Source organism: Camelus dromedarius, chromosome 11 (genome assembly GCF_036321535.1).
Source record: "Camelus dromedarius isolate mCamDro1 chromosome 11, mCamDro1.pat, whole genome shotgun sequence".
NCBI classification, from domain to species: Eukaryota; Metazoa; Chordata; class Mammalia; order Artiodactyla; family Camelidae; genus Camelus; species Camelus dromedarius.
The window spans coordinates 24,039,938-24,065,546 of NC_087446.1; the positions used below are offsets into that span (position 1 = coordinate 24,039,938).

Here is a 25,609-nt window from a genome sequence, read left to right on the forward strand (position 1 = left end):
CCCCAGCAGCATTCAGTTTTGCTTTGCTATTTAATCACATGCTATTTCGTATTACTTTATTGTCTCATTGGTTAAGTCTTATTTCCCCGTTTAGTAGAAGCTTCTTGAAAGCGCGGCTCATCCTTGAATGTCCTCTCAATGCACAGCCCGATCTAAGCCACAGAGCTGCTGCGTGTGCATTCTCTCTCTCCATAATCTCGACCCCTGTCTCTCTCTCTTCGTCTCTCGATCTCTCTTGTCTCTCTCTTGATCTCTGTGTGTATGGTACCCTAGTTCCAATTATAGACTTAGCAGAGGTCTGTTGTTTATTTTTTCAATTAAAGACTTCAGAGCAGTTTTAGGTTCACAGCAAAGTTAAGAAGAAGGTAGAGGTTCCCTATTTATCTCCTGCCCCCACACATGCATAGCTCCCCCGTTGTCAGTATCCCCACCACAGCGGTACACTGGTTACAACCGGTGAACTTACATGGACACTTGATAGTCACCCAAAGCCCATAGTTTACATTAGGACATTAGGTTTCACATTTGATGAGACGTCTCTTTTTAAGAGTTTTTATTATAAAGTCTCTGTATACCCAATGGGTGTCCTGTTAAGGAATTTTGTGATCCTTTTTAAGTGTTTAGTTTTGACCAAATATTAGATCAGAACAGTGTATTACATGATGCTCTGACTCTGTCCTCCCCGGATTCTTACTAATCAGACCCATCGCCTTTCTTCCTTTCGCTTTCCTTGGCAGGCGGAAAGGCAGTCATCTGTGTGGGATGAGTCCTCACACTTCTCCACCAAAATAAATCTCTATCAGAGGTCACTCAGGCCAGAGCTCAGTGCAGTAAAGCTTTTTGCATGTCTTTAGGGTCTGCATCCTTTTTTCCCTTTTCCACTACATAATTCTTATTAGTTCCAGATGTGTGTGTGTGTGTGTGTGTGTGAAATTGTGGCAGGTGGTAGTCACTGTGTTCATTAGACAAGGCACATCTTCGTAGAGACATGTGTAGGAGTTTTTCTAACAGTCTCGGCACAAATACAGAACCAGGTCTATAAGACAGAACATGTGTGTGTTTGGTGGGAGGTAGATTGGGAAGCAGCTGCTATTAAGACAGTTGCGTGGAAACCACATGGACTGAGGCATAACATACACTGTGTGACGAGAGAACAGGCTGGGATGTCAGGAAGCCTTACAGTGAATCGCTCTTTCACGAGGGAGCTGTCCCTCTGGAACATCAAGTTAGTAATCTAAACTGTACTTCACTACTAAAACTACTCGTGCTTCAAATACGATGTCTTAGTCATTAATTAAATCATAAAACCACTGAATAAACTGACATCTTTGTAAAATGGGGATTTAATTATAAACTTTAATCTTGGCCATGCTGCTTGAACGAAACTTAAAACTGTGACCATAAATGTGTATTCTCAATAAAACGTAACCTTCCCACTTATTAGCAATACCTCCCTCACTTAAGGGGTTTCCTTTTCCTAAGCTGTTGGCACATTTGCCCCACTCTGTCCGCTTTATAGGTCCTTAGGAGACACATGTACTTTTTAAAATATGGAGATGCCATTCAAAAGCCTCTCAAATGACTAATAAAACTTACATTTAATAAGAATTGCAACTTGGGGAAATAAAAGAAATGTTAAGTAGTAGCATGACACTCGGCGTTCCTTTTGCTTCCTCAGAAACAGGAGGTCTCAGCTCGCCTGCCCTTGACTCAGCCGAAAGTAACTCTCAGTTCTTGGTCCCACCCTAGCTGCGTCAGAATGGGGGTGTTTTTAAAATGTAAATCCCAGGGTCCTACCCCATCTCAACCCCCAGGTCTCAGCAGAGGAGGCCTGGTAGCCCCCGTTTCTCATACGTGCCTGTGAAATCTAGATGTACTAAACTCTGGGCTCTGTTTCCTTATGGAGTCCACCTAGAGAGTGGCAAGAGACAGCCCCCTTTCCCACCCGTCTGGATCAAGTTTAAGTAAATACAATGTTTGGCAAAAGCCTCACACTTCTTTTCCAATGTACAACTTTATGTAGTAATATAGGCACTTCAGCAAATAAAAACTCAACTTACAGTTACACACAAGGGCTTTGCCAGACTCCTTCCCCTTGCAGGCGTTTTAGGCGGATACCTGGGATTCCAGTGCCCCCTCACCTCCCACCCCAAGGGCAGTCACTGGACTTGCAAGCTCCCCTCAGGCAAGCCTTTCTCTCGCACAACCCTTAACAGTCATTACTAGAATTCACTTTACTACGTTCATCTACACCACTGTCAGATTCTCTTGTGGGAACTGCATTTTTTTCAACTCCTGGTTATTTTCTTTGTCGTTTTTTCTGCCTCCTAGTAGTTACCCCAGTAAGCGCCACCCACCCCTCCAAAATCGGGGTGCGGTATCATGGGCCTTCTTGCCCCAGGTCAGGCACAGCAGGTAGGACTCCTGAGACACACAGCAGGCCTCCTCCTCCTCCTTCGCTGCTTTTAAGCTGAGTAGTAAATTTTCTGTGAGGGGAGAGAAGAGGCAATGCCAGCCATATCTCTAGGTTTCAATTTCTCTCCTTAATTGCTAGGTATCAGCGAGGACTTTCCTTTGCTGGACAGAGCGGGCTCTCCCCAATTTATTTTCTTCGTTTTACTTTAAGAAAATCCTGTGGACAGTTAACAGCCTGTTGTGGCCATACTAGATCTTTCCACGAGATGGCACTCCTGGGTTAGTTTTGTTTTCAGTTTCCTACAAGGCAGTGGATTGATTTTTCCTTGACGCAGGAACAGAGAGCCATGATTTATGTTTCACGATTTACTTAATTGCTTACAAAGACTAAAATAGTTCACTGTGTTTCAGAAACTTACCTGTGTGTTGTACTGTGAATCTGAGATAATTATACAGTGAGATATATATAAAATTATACAGTGGTATAATATTGCACATTATAATGTAGGCAAACAGTAACAAGCAGGTGAATGCCTCCATTGGGGTCTCCAACTCTTTGTTGCTGCAGACGGAAGAGCAGAGTGCCTCTTGCCACAAAGGAGGCGTTTGGGCTGCACTGTATCTCTCACGGGAACAACTCCATTTCCACCTGTAGCCTCTTTTTCTGCCAATTAAACAGCCCAACCACTGTCCTGCACCTTCTCACTGGATCTGGTCTTCCTCTTGACCCTCTCCACTTACATAAATTAACTTTTAATGATGGCTCTGATTATACTTAAGATTTTATTCTGGTTCATGACTACTTAAAAACAGACATATTCTTCAGAAGAAGATATGGCCAGGATTTTGGAGGAAGATGATTTTTACTTTTAAATACCCTGCCCAAATGAGTAAAATGGTGGTTAGCAAGTACCAGAACTTACAGGGAGGAGAAATGGTACCATTAAAAAATCATAATAACCATATATAAGTAGAATTCAAGGTATAAAAAGATAAGTGGGTCTTAAACTGGAAGCCCCTATTAAAGTGGTGAAAATATATGAAAATGTATAAGTAGAATTTTAACACTGAAGGATACTGAGGCAAATCCCCAGTTTTACTCAGTTCTAATTAGAAAGTAGTGAGATAAATTATGAGGATAATGATGATACAAGGGCTGCCAGGGAGAAGAGGAAGTTTTCAGAGATTATTCACTTGAACTAAAACAGCACTATATACAGCGCTGTATAGATTGTGGTAAATCCTGGAAGGGAGAAGCCATTTTTACATTTTATTTGTCCCTCCCTTTGGATAGTACCATAAACATTCTCTGCAACTATCTACTTATTTATCTTGAGCAAACTACTTAACCTCAACAAGCCTCATTTTTCTCATCTGTAAAATTGTGATTACAACATGCAGTCTTGGAAGGTGTTGGTGAGGCTTCAATTATACAATGTCTGTAAAGCATTTGAGTGAAGCATGTAGCAGATGATCAGCACATAAAGTCTTTATTAGCATAGAAGGATGTCCATTGGTGAGAAGCATTAATATTTTCACAGTGAGTCCTGTTTAAATCATTGCTAATGAACACATACATGCTGGATCACTTTGCTTTTATCCTTTAACATACTTAGCAAGGAGCCTCAAAGTTTCTCTGTGCAGTTTTTCTAGGAAAGAGCTTTCTAATTTTTACATTTGTAGAGAGGAAAAAAATGATGGCAGAGCTGGGGTGGAGGCAGAACTGGGCGAGGTTTTAATACCTCAAAATGATAAGGGATGGTAAGAAGGGCTTCAGAAACCACAAGTACAAATTGGTAGGTATTAGTGGTCTTCAGCTTGTGAAAAAACAATTGAAAAACTGGTTTAATATATTAAGAAACTGTGGACTTATTCTTCAACTCACTTTCTCCTCTGTCATGTATTAAATTTGTGAAAAATTCATCATTTAAACTTTGACAATAAAAATGTATAAATGATAGAGACCATTCTAGAGTTTCAAGTTGTTAAATGACTGAATATCTTAACTCTGTTTCACACTGATGAAGTCTTTGAACATTAACTTAACCATCAACCTCAACGGTACTAAAACTAGACAGTCTTTTCTTTTATTCTTCTTTTTTTTTTAATTGGATAATTTTTTCCACCTTATCCCAGCCTTTTGAATGTATCTGCATAGTCAGAAGCTGCTTCATAGGTTTCTGTCATTTATAGGGGTTCATGTTGTCAGAGAGTAAAAAGGAGTCAATTTTTAAAAAATGGTCCTTTCAACAGACTTTTTCTTTTAGTTTTAAAACATTAGGAATTAGCAAGTATACCTGGAAAAAATACTTGCTGAATTTTGTTTTTCTTTGTCAGAGCGAAGCTTTGGTTAGGTCAATATGTAGATGTATGTTATCACTTCCAAGGCTGCTGGTAAGATTGTCTTAAACAAACTAAAGTAATACTATGGTGTGTGAACACATGAATAGCATAGAAGTTGCAGTAATGTGAACTTGTTTCCCTTTATTTCTGACCACTTTTATGTCTTATAATTGTTACCCAGTCCAAACTTACTCTGCTTGCCACATGACAGGCCAGTAAATTGGAGATGAGGTGTTGGGGCAAGGAATAACAACTTTACTTGGAAAGCAGCAGACTGAGAAGATGGGGAACTAGTGTCTTAGAGAAGTATTCTTACCCAAGTCAGAATTCAGGCTCCTTTCACACTAAGAAGGGGTGGGGTAGGGCGGGGTTAGTTGTTGCAAACTTCTCGGTGTGCGAATCCTTTGTTCTTGCATCTGTCCACGTAGGTCAGGTCATGAGGTTCCTGTAAATCTCCAACAAGACAAATGTTATTCTCTGCTCCATAACTTTTTACCTATATGTGAGAGGAAAATTGTTATCCCCTTAAAGATCAGAGTCTTGAGAATAGGCTATCCTGTGTATTTCGGGCTCTAGGCAACATTCTTTTGCAAAAGGGCAGAACGAGCATGACTAAGCACAGGAAACGGAGCCCAGGACTAGGACTAAAGGGAAAGGTCTAATGTAGAGTCAGATTTGTTCTTCCCTGTTACACAATGGCGTTCCGAGTTCCCACCACCCCTAAAACCAGGCAACTTGATACTGTCTGTCTTTAATAGTCTGTACTCAGTAGCTCAGACCAGGAAAGGGTAACACTCTAAAATACAGGGTTCCAGACTCACTTCCATGAGCATGTACTCCAACTTGACAGCTGCATTAATGACAACTTTTAGAAGCAAAATTCTTTTTATCTAGCTAATTAATATGCTAAGTAAACTTTAAGAATCATTTACTGGAGTCAAGATAAGAGACCACTGAAACTAGGCATATTCAGAGTTCTAATTTGTATAAATTTTCTGGAGGCCAGAAGCCAGAATTGGAGAAAGTGCAGAAAACAAAACAAAACAAAACAAAAACACCCTGAACTTTGATAGTTTTGAATGAGATCTTGCAGAAATATGAAAAAATATTAGAAGTGTTGAGTGGTATGGCATAAACCTTTAAAATGTCAGGTTTTAGGCAAAGGAAAGAGCATACTTAATAAAGCCAGAAAGAACCTTAGCATTTCATTAATCCAAGAGATGGTTATAATTTTTGCTGAGTGTAAAATTAGTATTGATGTTTCTTTTCTCCCGGAAACTGCCAGTAACTACCAGTAATTGCACATTCCTTGCAGCCTTGGTCTTAATGGGTGAACCACTTAAAGGAATGACTGATAGTGTAGAAAATTCCCTAATTTTCTTTTCCGTTTTAGAGATAACATAAACATCAATCGAGGTATAATGACGAATGAACACCACATTTAAACGTAAGCCACAATGTAAATTTTAAAAATTACAGAAATACAAACAATAAAATACACTTGATATCTTCCCCCATATTCATCTTACCAATGCCTGCTAATCTGCCTCTAGTTTTCATTTCAAGCCTGAATTAAATGATACATTTAATAAAGCTGATTGAATCTTTGTTTTTCATCTAAAGACTTTTAGGACTTGATACTCAAGTCTAGATCCATCACTTTAGATTTCAAGGTGACATTTGTAATCCTTGTCTTCTTATTAATTTTCCATAGCCATCTGTTTAGAAGTAGAGAAAGAAAGAAGGGAAGAAGGGAAGGATGGAAGGAAATAAAAAGAATGAAAGAATAAAAAAAGAATGAGAGAAAAGAGGAAGGGAAGGAGGGAAAAGAACACACTGACCTGTTCTGTTTTCACCTCCTTCTCTCTCACCTCTTGGTGCAGGAGTGTAGGAAGAGATCCTAGGTTAGGATCGGACACATCAATGAACAGTCAGCTTACTTACCTTACACAGTGGCAAGTCCTTCAACATTAGGACCCTTTATGTGAGATGATTCACAAGAGTGTTGTGTAGATGAATCATAACCATAATTAAACCGTAAACATCTAGATGCTGATGATTTGTCTAAATAGCCTGAGATTTTTTCTTTTTTTTTTTTAGTCTACATGAAATAGTCCATGAGGAAGTCTCATACCCAAGGAATATGTCCTCTGAGCAATGACTTCAAATCCATCTATAAATAATATCATGGACAATAAAATACATCATGGGTTATACAGGGAATGCTCTTGGACACAGGGATTAATTGAAAGGCCCAGCGTGCCCGTCTATAACCCCTAGTATCCTTGTGGAGGACACTGTGACACAGCTGTCTGGGACCTCTGTAGAGATCCCTCAGTTCCTGAGTAGTAACCGAATTAAACTCTTGATCATCTTCTAAATATTTTTCACTTAAACTCAGATTTTCTGAAGAAAGTTGCCTCATCAATGAAGCAGTGAGGGTTCCCTTTCTAGTAAGCACAAATTGTATCTGGGGGCAGGATTAATTATTATTGTTAGGGTAGCATTGATTCATGATTTAAGTATTTTTTTCCTGAAAGCAAGTCTAAATTTCAGTATGTTTATTTTTAGAATACCATGATATTTTATTCTGTTCCTAGAAAACATTTTTTTTTTAGTGTCAATGTCAATTTTAAATTGTGAAATGTAAGCAGATTAACTGGATACTGTAAGATGTTCCCACATCCACAGTGATGTTAGTCTAACAAAAAAAGTTCCCAAGTATCTTCATTCCTTTTAATCCCGTTATTTAAAAGAGGGGGAGTACACATCAAATCTAAATAGTTTTGATGAGGTTCTGTGCCAAGTGCTGGGAATCCAGTGGTGAATTAGGTTATAATGCCTGCCTTCGAGGAGGTAACAGTCAATGCTAAGGACACTGTTGGGAAACAAAGAATTACAGGTTTTACATGTAGTTGACCCACATAAGCATTCTTTCTCCTGCTTTTCCGGTTTTGCCTTTTGCATTGTAGAACATTCATATGAAGACTAAGCATAAAACTCCTTTAGTTACTAAAACACATTAAAAGGAAAAATAAGCAACTCACAGAAATGAAAATAATTTAAGGTAGTTTATATAAGACTTTTTGTCTTTGGCTTTTTTTTTTTTTTTTCAGAACTAGAAAGTAACATTGTCAAGTAAGTTGTCATGTGCAGTGATTTTTAAGGTGAATTTGGCACAGCAGTTTACACATTTCTTACGGATCACAGTACAAAATAATTTGTATTTAAAGTTACCAGGAAATTTTAGACTGTCAAACATCCTTCTTGGAAATCCCTGATTTTAAGTGTTAGAATATCACGCCGTGACAATTTACAACGAGTGAACCCTGAGGTATTTTAGTTGAATTTTACTGTGATGCTTGGGAACTAATGATTCACTCCAGTGCGTTCAGCTCGAAGTGTAAGGTCTTCAAATAAAAATGAAGTATGATTCTATTTCTCACCTCAAAACTTAGCGGGTTCTCTCTCACGCTGACTCCCAAGGCAGAGCAGCGATTTACGTGTGACAGGGTTACTGAGAGATTTCAAATTTTCAGCTGACTAGTTTTTTAAACGGCAAATTTAATTTTACCCTTCACTTGAATTCTGAAAGAATTGCATATTGAATAACATACGGGGAACTTAACTGGAAATATACTAGAAATCGTAGCTTTGTTCTCAATGAAATTTTAGATATTTGTGTCATTCTTTAATTTTAGGGAAAACCAGCATTTCAGGAACTATCCAAGAGATAAAGCTGGGATTGATACAAAAAATGTTACTTGAGTTCAAATGAAAATGGTCTACAGTACATATTTGTTTCTAGAAAATTTACTGTTCATAAATCCCTGTTTCCTTCCAAAGAGCGTCTATAAAGTGATCTCTTATTACATGTTGCTAAATATGTATTATCAGGTGTCTGCTGGGGACAGCACTCAGCTTGACAGAGTTGTTGAAGTCTTGCTATGTAAGGCCGAGTGTTAGGCACCGGAGTCCCCAGATAACTGTGATATTGTCCTTACTTCAGTGTGGTCACAGTCTACGTGGATTTCATAAGAGGAACAGATCTGTTCCTTGAAACCAACATTAAACAAGGACTTCCTCTCTATGTGGATCACATTGCATAGGCTCTGATGAACTTTTAGGTAGACCTAGTTATTGGCATAATGAAAAAAAATCGTATATTAATTTTCTCCTGGTTCTTGGCACAAGGTATGGCTTTAAAGTTATAACTACTTGCTTCCTCAGACTTTACATGCAAATTCTGTTTAGCTGCTCAGGTTTCCCACGGTGGTACCATGGAGTGTGAGCATCACCGACATGTAGCCACTGACTGGTCCTCAGCCTCAGCTGCACATTTAAATAACTGGGGGGTGCTTCAAAAATACCAGTGTCTAGCTCCCTCCAGATGAAGGAGTCAAAATTCCTAGGGATAGAGCTAGGGAACCGCTGTCTGTTTTAAAAATTTCCTACAGTGATTTTAATACGCAGCAGAATTGAGAAACACCACTCTAGGCATTTCCTACATCAAAATGGGTTTTAAGCAGATCACTGATTCAAAGAGTTAACTAGTTGTTGTGTTATAGAGTGAAGACAATATGGGAAGTAGATGAGTGTTCTGTGATATTATACATTATATTAATCTTACTCCAAATGTCTCGTCATCGCTCCAGACCATGGAGGAGTAGACTAATCTCTTTAAATCCAGCTGCATTGTTGGAACCTTGACTTGAGGTCCCCTTAGTCTAACCTCTCACATGATGTAGGTATCACTCTGGTGAAGCCACGCACAGGCGTTCTGGTCCACACTCCCAGCTGAGCCTCCCTTTCCAGGCCTCCTCACAAAGGCGCCCCCAGACCGCTGAATCTCACTGAGCGTTTGCGATTATTGTCACACAGAACAGAAGAAACCCCACCCGAGCTCTGTCCCAATTCTCACTGACAGAACTATGAGATACAGTAAGATGGTTGTTGTGTGAAGCTGCTTAATCTTGAGCTATTACTCAGCAACAGACATGAGTGAAATAGTACCTTCGTTATAAGGAACGTGCTTTAATTTGTTGGGCAGCATTTTTTTACACACCCATTTGAACACAAATAATCTCAAAAAAGAAAACAGTTTCATTTCAGTTTATATGCCAATGTGCAATTTGACTCAAGACTTTTTCAGCCAAAATATAAAATGTACCACTTAACTTTGTTGTCACAAACATTGGAAAGTGGCAGATTTGTTTTATTTTTTTTATTCCATGGTCCAAATAACTTACCCTTCTCTGATGTTCTATGTTATAGACTTGAGTTCTGGATTGTAGGAATGTAAAGTCAAGAAAGAAAGGAGGGCCACAAGATTTAGAATGCTTTTCTGGACCTAATCCAGTAGGTCAAAACTCATTGTTAAGAATTATTTCAACTGATTCAACTTGAAAAGAAAACATGATGTCTCTTGGGATTGAAAAAAATTCTTTGCTCCCTTTGGCATTGATAGGTATGCTATATACAAGTCTTAAATAAATTAAAATCAACTGAGTAAGGAAATAAGCCTCACATTAAGTAACAATTTTCAAATAACTGGTGCAGCCATTTTTTACAAAAAATAGAAAAAATATTGTCAACACATGGAAAGTTAAATTTCATTTCCTAACTATATACTTTAATGAAGGCGCACACACACACACAAGATATTTAAAATACATAAAACAGAGAAAGAGTAATGTTCATTAATTTTTTTCTTATAGAAAATGCCTGCCTTTGATAAATTACTAATTGCACCACTAGGTGGCGATCCTTGTTAGAAAGTCATCTGTCTCTTAACTAAAAGAACTATTTATGGAAAATAAGTATTTTTTTATTATATATTCCTTAAAAATAAAAAATATTAAACTTTTAAATGTAAACTAAGTGTCTAATAAACTTTTATTAAAGTTGACCAATCTATCTAGGAGTGAGATTACACATGAATGTTTAAGTACTAACAAATTTCAGAAAAATTTCAATTGCTCTTGAATGAAAAATGTGGATCAACCTGCAGAAAATAGTCTGAAATGTTTTGGTTGCACAGAATATACATCTCCTACCAATGCACAGATTATTCTGTCATGGTTATCCAGAGTGTACACATTCTATTCTTATGAAAATGTACTCTAAAAATCACAAATTGCACAGGCTGTAAGAAGATGGATGAGTATGTTTTATGGAGGCTCCTGTAAAAAGCACAAGCAGGTAACCGGCACAGTATGAGCAACAGGGCATCATGTTCTCAGGACCTGGGCAGTCTGGTAGGGATACGCACGGTGATCTTCGCTCCTAGTGCTTTGCAGATACTTACTGCAGTTATCATGTGACTAAGAGATATCATAAAAAAAAAATAGAACTTAATAGAAGGAGATAATGAATGAAATTGGACTTTGTGGTCAAGTTGCCAGGACTGAGCAAACCTACCCTAACTCAGAAAAATGCCCCTGGATCATGGAGTTACCTTTACTTGCTCAATCACGGAGTGATTCCAAGCCCAGAATGACTTTACAGCCCAGCAGAAAAAAATTCTTGTCCAGCCAACCATTTATCTATTCATCCATCCCAGCAGTGGGACCACTTAGGGCCTATTGTGTGGAAGGCACTGAGTTAGCTCGTGAAAATTGATAAGTACTATTCATTATAAATTCTACATTAAAAGTATGAATAGATTCTGATGAAGCAGAGGAGGGATTGACAAGAGGTGCCCAGATTGGTAGTAAAATGTTTTATCAACATGGAGATATTTGAGCAGGCTCTGGAAAGATACTGAGAGACATTAGAGATAAAGGTGATATTGAAAAAGGGGAGGGGAAATAATTGGTTGCATTGAATTGAATATGGGTACAAAGATAAGTGAGATTTAGGAAAATGAGATATGAAAGTAACATGTGTGACTTAGCCATCATGTCCTCTCCACTGGACTCCTCGCCCGGATGTGACGATGTGGAAGACTTGACGGTGAGAGTTCTCGGAGGGGAGCACTCCTGGTTATCGCTCTTTAACTTAGAATATGTTCTTCATGACTGCTCGAGGCTATAGCCTCTAAATCTGAGATGCTTTCATCGGAAAACCCACAAATATCTGACTCTTTTATTCTTAAATTCCCATGATCAATGATAAGATAGGAAGATGGAAAATTAAAAAAAAAAAAACTTTTGGAAAATTCTTCGGGTCCACCACTTCACGTCTGCCTGTCATAGCATATCTCCCTGTGGGAAAAGTTGAAGAAAGTGGGACTGATAAAGGTAGTCACCAGGAAAGCAGGCATCGTTTTTGTGTTTGGCTCTGGGAACCCAGAGCAGAGAGCAATGGGGACAAGGACAGCTCTGCTAATCTCTTCTAGTACAAGACCATTGTGATGATTTCGTAACAAAACAAAACAAACAAACAAAACCCCCAAAAACCTCACTTAGATATGTCCTTGTTTTTTATCTATTGATGGTGGGGAAAATACTGGTATTAAAGGGTCTGGTGGCAGCTCTGAGCTGAGCCAGGAGTGCCTCACGTGTAGTAGGCAGATATGTTGTGCTCTTCAGTGCTTTTACAGGAGGCTTTTGATAAGAGAGATGGGTGTCTCCACTCCTGGATGATGAGGGCAAGTCTAGATAAGGTGGAGATTTGGGAGAGGGATGTAGGAAGGAGCAATAAGGAGGGAAATGATGGTCAAATAGAGCTTTTGTCTAGACTTGATGCTTTGCTTAGAGTCCAATACTAATAAAATATTTGGTCCTTCTGGCTCCAAAACCAGTTCTCTTTTCATTATTACACTAAGTGAGGAAGAAATAATGACAGCTAGAGGGAAGGGAAGGAGAGAATACAGGCATGTTTTATGTTGGCAGAGAAACTGGTTACGTTAGCACTTCAGATTGGAAATAAATGATTCAGAACAAAACTCAGACTCTCTCCCTACATCCCATGGATGCCTTCCATATATTTGTCAAGTTGTCCTAACTAGGTTTTAGGGCCTCCTTTTCATTCATCCACTGCTCACCAGTCACTGAAACACCATAGTGGACTTCTTGTGAAATCTAGTCTGGACATGATCCCTTGGCTTGAAGCATTTCTGAAAATTAGCCGTTTATGTACTGTCACAGGAGGAAAAACCATAAACTCTTTCATTATTCCTTTGCTTCATGTTAATCCATCAGACACAAGTATTCTTAAGTGGAAGCCATTTATTTCTGGCATCTTGGTAAGTCACCCATGTAACCACACTTTGACCCGCAATGCTGTATAACAAAAGAAACGATCCCGGAGTGAAGGTCTTAGAAAAGCAAATGAGAACATATTTTCAACCACTTATAACCATCATTTATTTTTAACAGAGGAGAAAAAGAAATATAATTTTCAAATGATGTTTGCTTAGATGAATCACACTTTCCTTCCTCTTCCTAAACTCTCTTCTATGACAATATAATGAGAGATTTAGTTCTTATACTGTGAGGTAAGATGGTCAGCCTTTAACAAGACCATTGAATTTTTATTCTAGCAAGAATCTGAAGGGTTGGAGAATCTCCAATGTGGAAAATAAAGAATAATAAGGAAAAAAAAGGGGGTGAGGTGGGGCTTAACCAGTGGGATTTACAGATTACACATTAAATCTGGAAGTCTTGACTCACTGTCTTGACTCACTGTCTTGACTCACTTACCAATACTTGTCTCTATAGACAGAAAGTTAGCAAATAACCTTTCATATTGTTTAGATAATTCATTATTTTTTATAAAATGAGGAAATCACTCTTTGGTACCCCTCCCAAGTAAGAGTGTCGACTTACCTGAAATACCAGAAAAATGAATAAACACTGCATCTCCAGCCAGGGGTCTAAGATAATTTGATATTGACAAAACATTTTATTGTACAAAGTAAAATAGGTTTGTACTAGATAGTAGAAAATCTGCCATCATTTGGGAAGTTACCACTATAACAACTGTTTCACAGCAGAAAGTGTTTATTAATACTGACCCTATATGGCTAAGATATTAAATTAATGCTGAGCCACTCAGTCATCCAGCTAAAAAAAAAAAATGAAAATTGCAATGTTATTTTCTTGCTTTTCCAATATAATTTGAAGCCATCAAAATTAGATGGAATCTCAGAATTAAAACAAATTATACAAATGTATCTGGCAGAGACTAAAATATACAAGGGAAGTGAACAGGAACCAAAAAACCATTTATAATGCAAAACTATTCTAAGCTGGCAACCATGAACTTCTGCTGCATGGAAATTGGGAAGTGACAATGTTTAATGTCAACAAAAGAAAGATGCCAAATACTTTCTTTACAAAGGCCAGAAAGAAATAATTTGCCGTGGAAACCTTCCCCAGTTCCAGAGATAGCATGCGTTTCCATTGCAGTCAGGAACCCTATGAGCTTCTAATTCTTTGTAAAATGTAAGAGAAGTCACGTACCTGTCTTCATTCCTTACTTTAGTTTTACCAGAAAACTTGAGTACTTACTGTGTATCAGGCAGTAAGCTAGATGCTAGGAGTACCTTTGACTTGGAATATTGTTGGATATACACAGATAGAAAAAAGAAAACAGACTTTCTATGTCCCATCTTTCCATCGATGTTTCATTGAAACAAGACCCCACTGTTGTAGGACATACACATTGTATGCACAACCTGGAAAGAGAGCGTGCTACCAGTTAAACTGCGACAAGCTAAGATTTTTTAAAGCATGTTGCAATTCCGGGAGAAATGTTCCTCTTAAATGTGAGATTAAAAAAAAAGCGAGTTATTATTGTTTGTCTCTTTCATGAGGGTGCTGTGATGAGGGCCGACTATTTTGAGAAAAACCCGGCATTTTCTATGGAGTGTTCCATGAAACAAGTGGCTATGCAGAATTTGAATAAATGTATCTGAGAAACACCAGCAACTGCATAGACAACAAAATATCCCAGGCTCAAAGAAGTTTGGAAATGGTAAACAACATTAAACTCTACTGTAGGACATCACATGTCTCCCCCGCTCCCCTCAAAGGACACATTATGGTATTAAGGCTCCCTAGGAAATATTAATGCATTCAGAATTGAATGGAAAACAAGTCCAACTTTATATAAATGGCTTCTCTAACTTTTAGGTTTCTAACGAACACAACAAAGTCAAAACATAAGTAAAATGCACACTCTCTCTTCCTTGGTAGTATGCTTCTGCCAGATTTCAGGCAACTTTCTTGCCCTACTGATTTGAGTTGGGCAATAAGGAAAACTCAGAGGTGTCTCTTTGTGCTTGAGGAACATATACTAATATTTCCCCACCACTTGTTCCTGGGGAGGAATCTCCATTAGAATGTACTCCTCCTTCTTGCTCTGCCTCTTAGACATTCCTCTCTCCACAGAGAGGCATGCGTTTTCTCTGTCGCTCGGAGGTGGGTGGTGTCCCAAGATCTGGACTGAATGTGGATGTAGGGACGGTGTTAGCAGGTCCATTTGGCCACACACTTAATCAATATACGCCAGCCTAGCTTTTATTTATAATAAGCCTCTAATTTTATCTCTAATTCTCTTGTATCTATTTGTTGGTTCTAAACTCTGACATAGAAGAGCATTTACTGCTTAATCCTTAAAACCCCAGAGTTGTTTGCTTGTTTGTTTGTTTTTTAATCCCTTTACATTAAAAGTGCCTGGGAGAGTCAGACCCAAGCAGGTAACTCTTCACTATGTATCCTCTGGACCTTTCTCTGGCACTTCCCAGCCTTCAAAGAGTATCTTCAGTAAGATAATAAGACACATCCAGACACTACTCAAGAGGGAAGAGTAAATTAGGAACAATAGCAGTCCATGAATCTGAAGTCTCACACAAAGACATTTTTTTTTTGCACATGATTAGCAAACTTAAAACAAATTTTTTTATTGAAGTGTAGTTGATTTACAATGTTAGTTTTGGGGTACAGCAAAGTGATTCAGTTATACATATACATGCATATATATATTTTCTTTTCAGATTCTTTTCCATTATATGTTATTATCAGAAATTGAATATAGTTCCCTGTGCTATACAGTAGGTCCTTGTTGTTTATCTATTTTATATATAGTAATGTGTATCTGTTAGTCCCCAACCCCTAATTTATCCCTCCCCTGCCTTTTCCCCTTTGGTAGCCATAGTTTGTTTTCTATGTCTAAGAGTTCATTTTTGGTTTATAAATAGAATTTGTATCATTTTTTTTTTTTAGATTCCATCACATAAGTGATGTCATATGATATTTGTCTTTCTCTGTCTGACTTACTTCACTCAATGTGATAATCTCCAGGTCCATCCAGGTTGCTGCAAATGACATTATTACATTCTTTTTTATGGCTTAGTAATTTTAAGAGAGCATTACTCTTCACAAGCATCTTCCATTCACTCCTACTGAGGCCTCAAAGGAGAACTTTTTTCCTTTCTTTTCTTTTTACTCTTTTTATTTTGTACTATATAAAACAACAGCAACAACCAGTAATGTACTGCTTTTATTCACATGTGTATGAATTTTAGGAAATTATTGCCTTTTTCTCTGGAAAAATAACCTATCGACAAAAAAAGAAGTCGTATGGCATTGTGAAATCTGCAAATCCCAAAAGACAATGGCTTGAAGGTAGCCCCAGTGGCAGGGAAGAAATCAGTTACAAGAGATGAGATAAGCTGGGAAAATGATGGTTTCAATGTCACTGACCCAGGCAGCAGATACCTCTTGTCCCCTGGCACCCACGGCCACAACTTCAAAGGGGTGATTTTTGGTCTATGATATGAAGAATTTTCAAATGACATGAGTTGCTCTGAGAAGCACTGAAGCAAGAAAGGTTCAAGTATAAATAAGAATCACGCCAAAGTCCAATGTCAGGAAAGAACCCACAGTGAAAAGAAAGCCCAGAAGTGTCAATGTCTTGCTACTTCAACCAAATGGCTCCATTAGACCCGAGAGAGAGTCCCAAAGTCACTCGAGCATTCTAATCAGCCTGTATATCATGTCCCTCCACCTGCAGAGATAGTTTCCTGGCTAGATGCCAGAGATAACTTAAGAGTTGGACATCCCGTTACCCCAAAAGGCAAAGACCTCTTGTCATACCTGAAAGACAAGTTTATAGTTAGGAGATGATACCTTGTGTGGCGAAAGATTTTAAAAGATTTATTTAAAAAAAGGAAAGGTACCCCTCCAAGCATGAGAGGCAGGATGAGCCAAAGGAGGAAAAGCGGCAGGTCTGTGTCTCCCCTTTCTCTCATACTCTCGCGTAGATGTGGTATCTTGATTGATTGATGTCTCTTGTCCCTGGAATGCTTAGTTGTGCTTGGCCCTTTGTGCATGTCCTTACCTATGGTGTACACAGAAAAACCTATGGTGGGGAACTTAAACCGCAATGTTAATGAGCATTGAGCCAACATTTTAGGAAGAATGACTTTCCCCCAGCTTTATTTCTCTCTATAAGTTTGTGTGGTTGTTGGTCCAGAATTCTGCAAACTCAAAGAAAGCTTTACTGTGATTTCAATAGAATTCTTAGGGACAGTTATCTTGTACACCTCTTTTTCTCTCTGAAACTTCTTTCCCTCCAATTTTGTGTGTGCTGTGTGTGTAAAACCTACCAAGGGTGAGAAGAGTAGCTTAAAAATATTTCAGCTTTTTCCAATTTGTGTAAGTCTAAAATAAGTTCTCCCTTACTTCCTTCTCTCCTTTCTCCTTTGAGAAGATCTCTGGCAAATTTTGGGTTGGGAAATTCAGTCACTGTCACAAAACTTGCTTGTAAATCCAGTGATTCCTTTTGAATGGCAATTGCAAAATAGGAATAGAACCCTCTAGGAAACAGTTAATTTTGACTGTGTCTTCCTAATGTCATGCTGTACTTTGAGAAAATTACCAGGTTATTGACATTCTCAGAATTGAAAAATTACTAAAGAGGAAACATTATAAGCAGTTGACATTTCCTTTTGGGGATTTTGCCCAGCATTTAGGAAAATGAATGAGGCATGTGAGAAAGCATTAATAGGTAACATTAGCACATGGAAGAAATGTAACTATGTATTATTTCTTAAAACTACAACAAAATTTCAAAGGTAGAGATTTCAAAAAATAAAATTACTGTAGCATAAGGAACAGCAAAAACATATTAAGATCCAAGTAGACCAAGAAACCAGAGTGGAAAGAGTAATCTTCCTTGTCCTGAGGGGAAAGTGGTCCATTGCTGTCAATCAGCTCTGCTTCTGTGTCCTTGTTTGGCCTTCTAGTCCCTCTCCTTTCTCCTTGTATGGGACCTGGAGGAGAATTGGAGCATCTGGGGCATATGTTTCCTTGGCAGTATAACCTATAGTGATTTCTTCTAGGGCCAGATCCTTGTTGAAACTCAGGGCAAAGCTCTTTTGCCAGTAATTTCCGAGCTGTTCATCATGTTCTGCAATCTGTCCTGCTTCTGTGAGATAACTTTTGAGGATGATAGAATGAGAGAGTATTTCTAGGCACCTTGTGTCTCCTCTACTGTGGTACTTGCTTTTGAGCTCAAAGAAAGAAAAGCAGACTCTGCAAATGAGATATAAAGCATCTTTTTTTTTTTTTCCTTTTGCATCTCTAAAAAGTCAGTGCTCTGCACTTGAGAGGTTTAAAATCAAGCCTGGTAAACGCAGCGTCTAAACGTATACCACGCAAACCACACCATACATTGGTTCAGATGAATAAAATATGAGGCTCTGTTAAAAAATTTTTTTAATTCCTCAAGAAATGTTCATCTTATTTACAACATCATTTTGTTTAAAATAAAAACCTCAAACATTTCTTTTTGTGATCATCAGTGGAAGGAAATTGTTTTCTTTCAGTTTACCCGAATTGTTGGTCTTATCATTCTGGAAAGCCTTGACTAAAAGTCAAGCTTCTATCCTGTAAAGAATTAAAAAAAAAAAACAAAAACAAAAGCAAAAAACCTCTTCCATTTCTTACTTGTATGAACTAAAATACAAATGACTAGAAACCTGCTGAACAGTTGTACAGTTTAGTGTGGTTATCAAGGGAATATCTGAGCATAAATTTTATAAAGTGCTTTAAGCCCATAAGCCCAGGGAAACATGTTTTTTCCCCCTACTTTTTTTTCTCTTGAAAGTAGCCCTGAGGAGACAAGTTATTGGACATGAGTCTATTATCATTTAGAGAACATGACAAAGGATCAAATTTTATTTTTTTCTTAGAGCTTAAAAAAATGGTTCTTTTTATAGTTTATTCTCTTGTATAGTGTTTAGCTTAGAGAACCGGCCACTTCATGACATGAGCTATAAATCACAGTACGGAATAGCTTTTTTTTTCTTTTTTTTTGCCAAACAGAGGAAAAGAAAGAGACAATAGCTGCCTTTATTTCATTTTATTCCAGGTTGGTGAAAATTATACGTAATGACGTCTCTAGTTCTAAATGGACATGATCGGACCCAGACTGCATTAGAAAGCCAGAGAATAAAATTGATGAAAAGCATCTTTTGTTATTAGGGGATTTCCATTCCTAAATGCTAATGCACTTTAAAAAATGATGAACGGTGTAAACACATAGATATGTAATAACTATCATCAAGAATACATTTAAATTGTTGTGGCTGAGAGGGCATGGAGGGACATCTCCATGGCAATGATAAAAATCCCCCAGTTGAATAAGAGTATGTGCAAAAAAACACCACTGGACTGTATGGACAGTGGATAAAAGACGAAAAACCTTTGATATTGAAAATAGACACTGAGAGACCCTCTACTTAACATCAGCTAATGAAATGGAGGGTGCTAGGAAATAGATCTTTGCTTTTTACTTGCGCACCTCACTCATGGGCAAATGAGCTCAGGGCATAGGAAACTGGAATTTAGTTTATTGTAATTTAGGTCATAGAAAGTAGAAGAAATATACAATGGTACCTGAAGCACGTAACTTTTTAGGGGGAAAAAAATCCCTTATGTATAGTGCAAAATAGTGGCCTTCATTTGGAGAGATCAGGACTTGATTTACATATTTTGCTAGGATTGAATTTTATTAAATTATAGTTTTCAATGTTCATTTATTTAAAAACATTTTTCTAACTTATCACCAGATATTTATAATATATTCATACTCTACATGAAGTTGATCAGTCTGGAGTCTTTTTTTAACATGTATTCTTTTTCATATCTTTTTCATTACAGGCTACTACAAGCCATTGAATACAGTTTTATGTATATATAACACCTATACAGTAGGACCCTGCTGTTTATCTATCCTCTACATAATAATATGTATCTGCCAGTCCCAAACTCCTCCTCCCTCCCCTCTTCCCCACTGGTAACCATAAGTTTGTTTTCTACGTCCAAGAGTCTTTTTCTGTTTTGTAAATAAGTTTGCATCATTTTTAAAGATTCCACATACAAGTGATAGTATATGATATTTGTCTTTCTCTGTCTGACTTACTTCAGTTAATATGATAATCTCTAGGTCCATCCATGTTGCTGCAAATGGCATTATTTCATTCCTTTTTATGGCTGAGTAGTATTCCTCAATGTTCATTTGTTAATAAAGACACTTCATCAGGCAATTTGGTGTGCTTAACATGTACTGTGATTAACACTATTATTGCCTTCAAATTAAGTGTAAACACTAGGAGATTTCATCTAAATTGACTTAATTATAATTTAATTACTATATACCAAGACACACCCATTACAAAATTCAGACCACATTGGCCAAATAATAGATTACAAATACAGTGTGATCATATAAGTCTAGACTATAGGTTCATTTAATAGATGCTTAAGAAAATATTTTAGGAAGGACTCTTAAGCTAGTTATGATAAAGAGAAGAAATCCATTTTTTCAAATTTAGATTCTTAGTTTTCTAGATTCCCATTTTCTAATTTGATAACCAATTAAGCAACTGGACAATCAGCTTTCAGAATACAAATAGAAACTTACTGCAACATATCCTGACTCGAGCAGGTTAAACAATTATGCCCTCTTGTATGGCATAAAAATAAACAGAAATGGAGCAAAATATTTTTACCCCTGATACTTTAGACAAGGAAAATTTATGATGGGAAATGCTCATCTGTCGTGGGGTGAAATCTGCTCCCATCTTTTCAAGATTCCATCTCAGTTCTTCTCAAGACAGTAAATGGTTTGAGAGTCACCTTCCTAATTAGAACTGTCAAGTTGTGGATAAGAAGCCTCTCATGTTAGAATACGGGCTTAAGTATATGTGAGTCAGGATTGTTTCAGCAAATATAATTTTTATTGTGATTTCACTAAGAAGCAGTTTTGGGCCAAGCCCATGCTTTCAATTTAATTCCACAGTTGTTTCTACAGCACATAGTGTTTCTTAAGCATGGTACGGGAGATTAACATCAGGTCCAGGTACAAACCTAGAGACCCACCAACCTATGATCTTTCAGTGAAAGTTCTCTTCCTTAAAGCAAAGCTTACTCTTTGAAGTTCACAATCCACAGAAACTTAAGCATGAAGGGAATTCCAAGATGCAAATTCAAGGACATTGAGCCAATGTTCCATACAGCTCTCTGTACACAATCTAAATTTTTACTTTTAAGTACAAGTTACTGCAGAAGCTGATGCCCTAATTACCCCCATGTCTGCCCTGCAATAACGATTCTGCCCTCCTTTTTCTTCTCTATTGCCTTCATGAGTCTTCCCTACAACTTCTAAACTGATCAGATCTTTTCATTACATAGTTCATTCCATCCACTTGTTAGCTGGAAAAGTCTTACCTTCATTTTACGAGCCAGATGAGGTAATACAGCCTTTGAAAGCTCTAGTTTCCCCAGGGAATGTTGCCCCATTCTCTAAATTTCCACAGTTTATTGCTTTTGTCACTGCATTTGTGTTTACCACATTATGTTGTAATCTAAAAGTATGCAAATCTGTCTTTCTCTCCAGAGCAAGAACCATTGTTTTTAATATTTATATCTTTAGCACTTAGTAGAATATCAGGCAGATATTTTCCAAAAATGTTGATTAAGGATGAGGTCCCCCCAGAAGAACTCATGCTCTAGTGGAAAAACAAGCATGGAATGAAACAAACAAAAGGAAAATGGTAACCCCAGGATAAGCGCTAACTTTCATTAAGTCATTACTGTATGCCAAATACTGTCCTGACATATTTTTAGGAATCATCACCTAGAAGCTTCATTGCAGTCTTAGAAATAGTTGTTATTATTATTCCCATTGTACATATTCCCCTGAGCACTTCTCACATGACATGGACGTTTGTTTGTTACTTGTCGCGCTAATCCATTCTAGGCTGAGCTTTTTAAAGACATAGACTGTATCTGGCACTGTTTCCTTCACAGCATCTGATATGGTGCCTGCCATCTACTAGATGATCAAAATGCTTGTTAATGCATTAGTGCTTAGCCCACTTTTCTTGCCCGGTGTATTAAACATTATGGAAGCTCACGTTAACGCAGTGCTTATGCTGTGCCAGATGCTGTTCTAAACACTATTTCCTCATACCCTCACCACCTCCTGTGAGCTAGTGTCTCTCACTGCAAACGAGGTAATGTTTACAGGTGAGGAAACCGAGGCAGCGCTAGATAAAGCAATTTGGCCAAGGCTATAAAACTAGTTACCTATCTTGGATGCTGGTCTTAAAGATGAACAGAGATTGAGAATGTGGACCATGAAATCAGCCACATGCAATCTACTAAAATGGCAACTATCTTAGACTGTAAGCAGTTTTAAGTAGTTTGGTGCTTACTGAGCAGGTGTCAGGTCACTGGTGGGTAGGGCCAGTTTCTGATACAGCTGGCTGTGGAGTTCAGGTCACCCCTAAGCTTGTGTTGATTTGCTAGTGGGCAGGGTGGAGGCTCAGCTGGTCCCAGGACTGGTGCTGGTCTGCTGCTGGGGTGGGCTGACCCCAAGACTAGAACAGGCAAGGGCCCAGGGGATTCTGGGGCTGATGCCTGTCTACCATTGCATGGAGCTGGGTCCTGGGGTCTCTGGCTTCAGGTCCTTGGGCATCCCTGGGTCTAGTGACTGCACAGTGGTGTGTGGCGCCAGGTCCTGGGCCCCCTCGTGGGCTGGCCATGTCCATGGTGGCTGTGGGCTCAGCAGGTCTTAAGACAGCCAGCCTGCGGGGGGTGGGGCTGTGTCTCCACTTGGTCAGTCACTTGGCCTGTGGCAGCCCAGTACTGGTGCCCACAGGCTGGGGCATGGTGGCAGGGATGACCCTGGGCCTAACAGGCGAGAGGGAGGATTCCAAGATGTACTTGTCGGCATAAGTCGTCACCTGGTAGAATGGGCTAACGTTTTAGAACTGGCTAGAGAAGACTAATATTTCTCCACATTTGTGTATGTTTGTGTATGTGTACACATAGCTGTCTGAAATACTAGTAGCACTTTTAATACATATTAACAAGAAAATCTGGGGGTGGAAGGAGAAATTGGGAGTTCGGGACTTACAGACACTAACTACTATATATAAAATAGAGAAACAACAGTGTCCTACTGTAGAGCACAGGGAACTATATTCAATACCTTGTAGCCTATGATGAAAAAAGAATATTAAAAGGAATATATATATATATGTACCTAAATTAATATGCTGTACACCAGAAATTAACATAACATTGTAAACCAACTCTACTTCAATTAAAAAAAAATCTGCTGACATTCTGACTAGATGAATTGTGAACACCTAGAGATTTAAGAAAAGATGACATATATATTAGTGAAATTTATCATTGCTGGAATAACACATAAAGTATCTTATGATTCTGTATTCGTTTGCTAGGGTTCCCATAACAAATTACCATAGACTGGAACAACAGAAGTTTATTTGTTCACAGTTTTAGAGCCTAGAAGTCCACGATCAGGGTGCCGGCAGGACTGGTTTCCTGATGCCCCTCTCCTTGATTTGCACATGGCTGGCCACCCACCTGCTGTCTCGGCACTGTCTTCCCTCTGTGTGTGTGCCCCCTTGGTGTCTCTCTGTGTGTCCTAATCTCCTCTTCTTATAAAGACACCATTCAGATCATATTAGGGCCCATTGTAAAGTCCTCATTTTAACTTAATTAGCTTTTTAAAGGTCCTGTCTCCAAATACAGTCACAGTCTTAGGTCCTGGAGGTTAAGGCTTCAACATACGAGTTTTGAGCGGACACAGTTTATCTCATAACAGAGTTTGAATAAAATATATCAAAACCTTCTTCAGTTTTTATAAACATCATGCAGTGAGGCCTGCCACACATGGAACGTCTTCTGGCTCTATGTGGCCATCCAGATAATAGAGTGACATCGGGGATGTACATGTCTCAAAAAAAGCTGTTGTTCAGATGGGGTCATTTATCTTCTATGTTCTCATCAAACATTTGCTCATACATAAATCATTCCCATTTTAGAAAAGACAAAGTATATGCTTTCTGAAATATTAATTAAAACACCATCATTCCAAGAAAATTATTTTTTATAATTGAAAGGTCCTATGCTAATGTGGGCAACACTATAAGAATGGAAAGAAGATAAAATAATAGAGACTGAAGAATAAACTGCAAGACTAGCAAAATATAGTCTATTGCCTCCCCTTTTCCATGTATATAATTTTAAACATTGCTTTTTAGTAATAAACACATTGTAAGCTGAGTCTATTGTCCATCTAAATACCATCAGTCAATACAGAAACAGGGAAATGATTCAAGAAAAAATTTCCTTTCTAACATAAATTATATTGCATTTTAACTAAGTAGGGTATACTACTTTTATTTCAAGTTCAGCAGGTGATGAGAAAGAATCTACTGGTGTTTGCAGAATGGCAGATGAGAGCTTGCCCAAAGTCCCTACCCTGGCCTGAAGTCCAAAAGGTAATTAAATGGTTATTAGATACTACTATATACTCAATTATATCTGTTTGCTGTTGACACTGTAACACAAATTTAGAGACTCAAAACAGCACAGATTCGTAGTTCTGTGTTTCTGAAAGTTAGAAGTTCAAAATGAGACGAGTGGGATAAAATGAAGGAGTCAGCAAGACGGGTTCCTTCTGGAGGCTCCAGGGGAGAGTGTGTTCCTTGCCTCTCCCCCTTGTGGCTGCTCCAGCACTCCTGGGCTCCTGAGCTCATCACTCTGTTCTCTGCTTCTGTGGTCACATTTCCTTATTCTCTGTGGTGATCACATCTCTCTCTACCTACCTTTTTTGAGACCCTATGACTACACGTAGGGTCTGCCCAGGTAGTCCAGGCTCATCTCATCTCCCCGTCTCAAGATCCTTAATAACGTCTGCAGGTCCTTTTTGCTGTATCAGGTAACACTGATTCTGGAGTTTGAGCTCAGTGTATCTTGGTGCCATTAGTCAGCCAGCCACACTGGGGGTGTTCTGTATCACTGTTGGAGCCATAAAACAGTGAGACATCGGTCCTCTGTGGGTTTATAATGTAACTGGGGACACAAAAGAAGCCTCTGTTAAATAAGGAACAAATTAGTTAGTTTGTGTGGGGTGAGGCCAAAATTAAGCACAATTAGTTGTGTAAAGAATGCAGAAATCGTTTGGAAGACACCTGGGAAAACGCACACACAAGGACAGGAAAGGTAACAGGCCTACCATGAGAAGACAGTTTGTAGAACTGCATTTCTGGGTGGAATGAATGCTTGGTGGGTGGAAACATACATGAAGATGTCTAGTTCTTTCTATACTGGCAGGTACCTACATAGGCAATAAGTGAGTATCTGTGTAAAAAACAATTGATTATTCAGCTAAGAAAGTTACTTCTGTCAACTATTTTTGGAAGGCAATGGTAGGCAAGAGGCGAGAAGAGTTTGAAGAGTATATGTAATATATATGAATATCTCTGTTAATATATTTAGAAAAATAATAAACAATAATTAGAACTGTGTACATAGCTGTCTAAAGCAGGTTTGTGTCTCTCTCATTGTGCTAAGTATTT

At 38.3% G+C, this 25,609-nt stretch overlaps 1 long non-coding RNA gene across 1 annotated transcript in view; it reads right to left on the reverse strand.

Moving 5' to 3' along the window:
* Positions 1 to 24,398: 24,398 nt before the first annotated feature.
* LOC135322468 (uncharacterized) overlaps positions 24,399 to 25,609 on the reverse strand; it is a 140,954-nt gene continuing 139,743 nt past the window's right edge. Inside the window, exon 4 of the long non-coding RNA XR_010383038.1 lies at positions 24,399 to 25,103. This is a non-coding gene — a long non-coding RNA (uncharacterized LOC135322468). The remainder of the gene's footprint in view (positions 25,104 to 25,609) is intronic.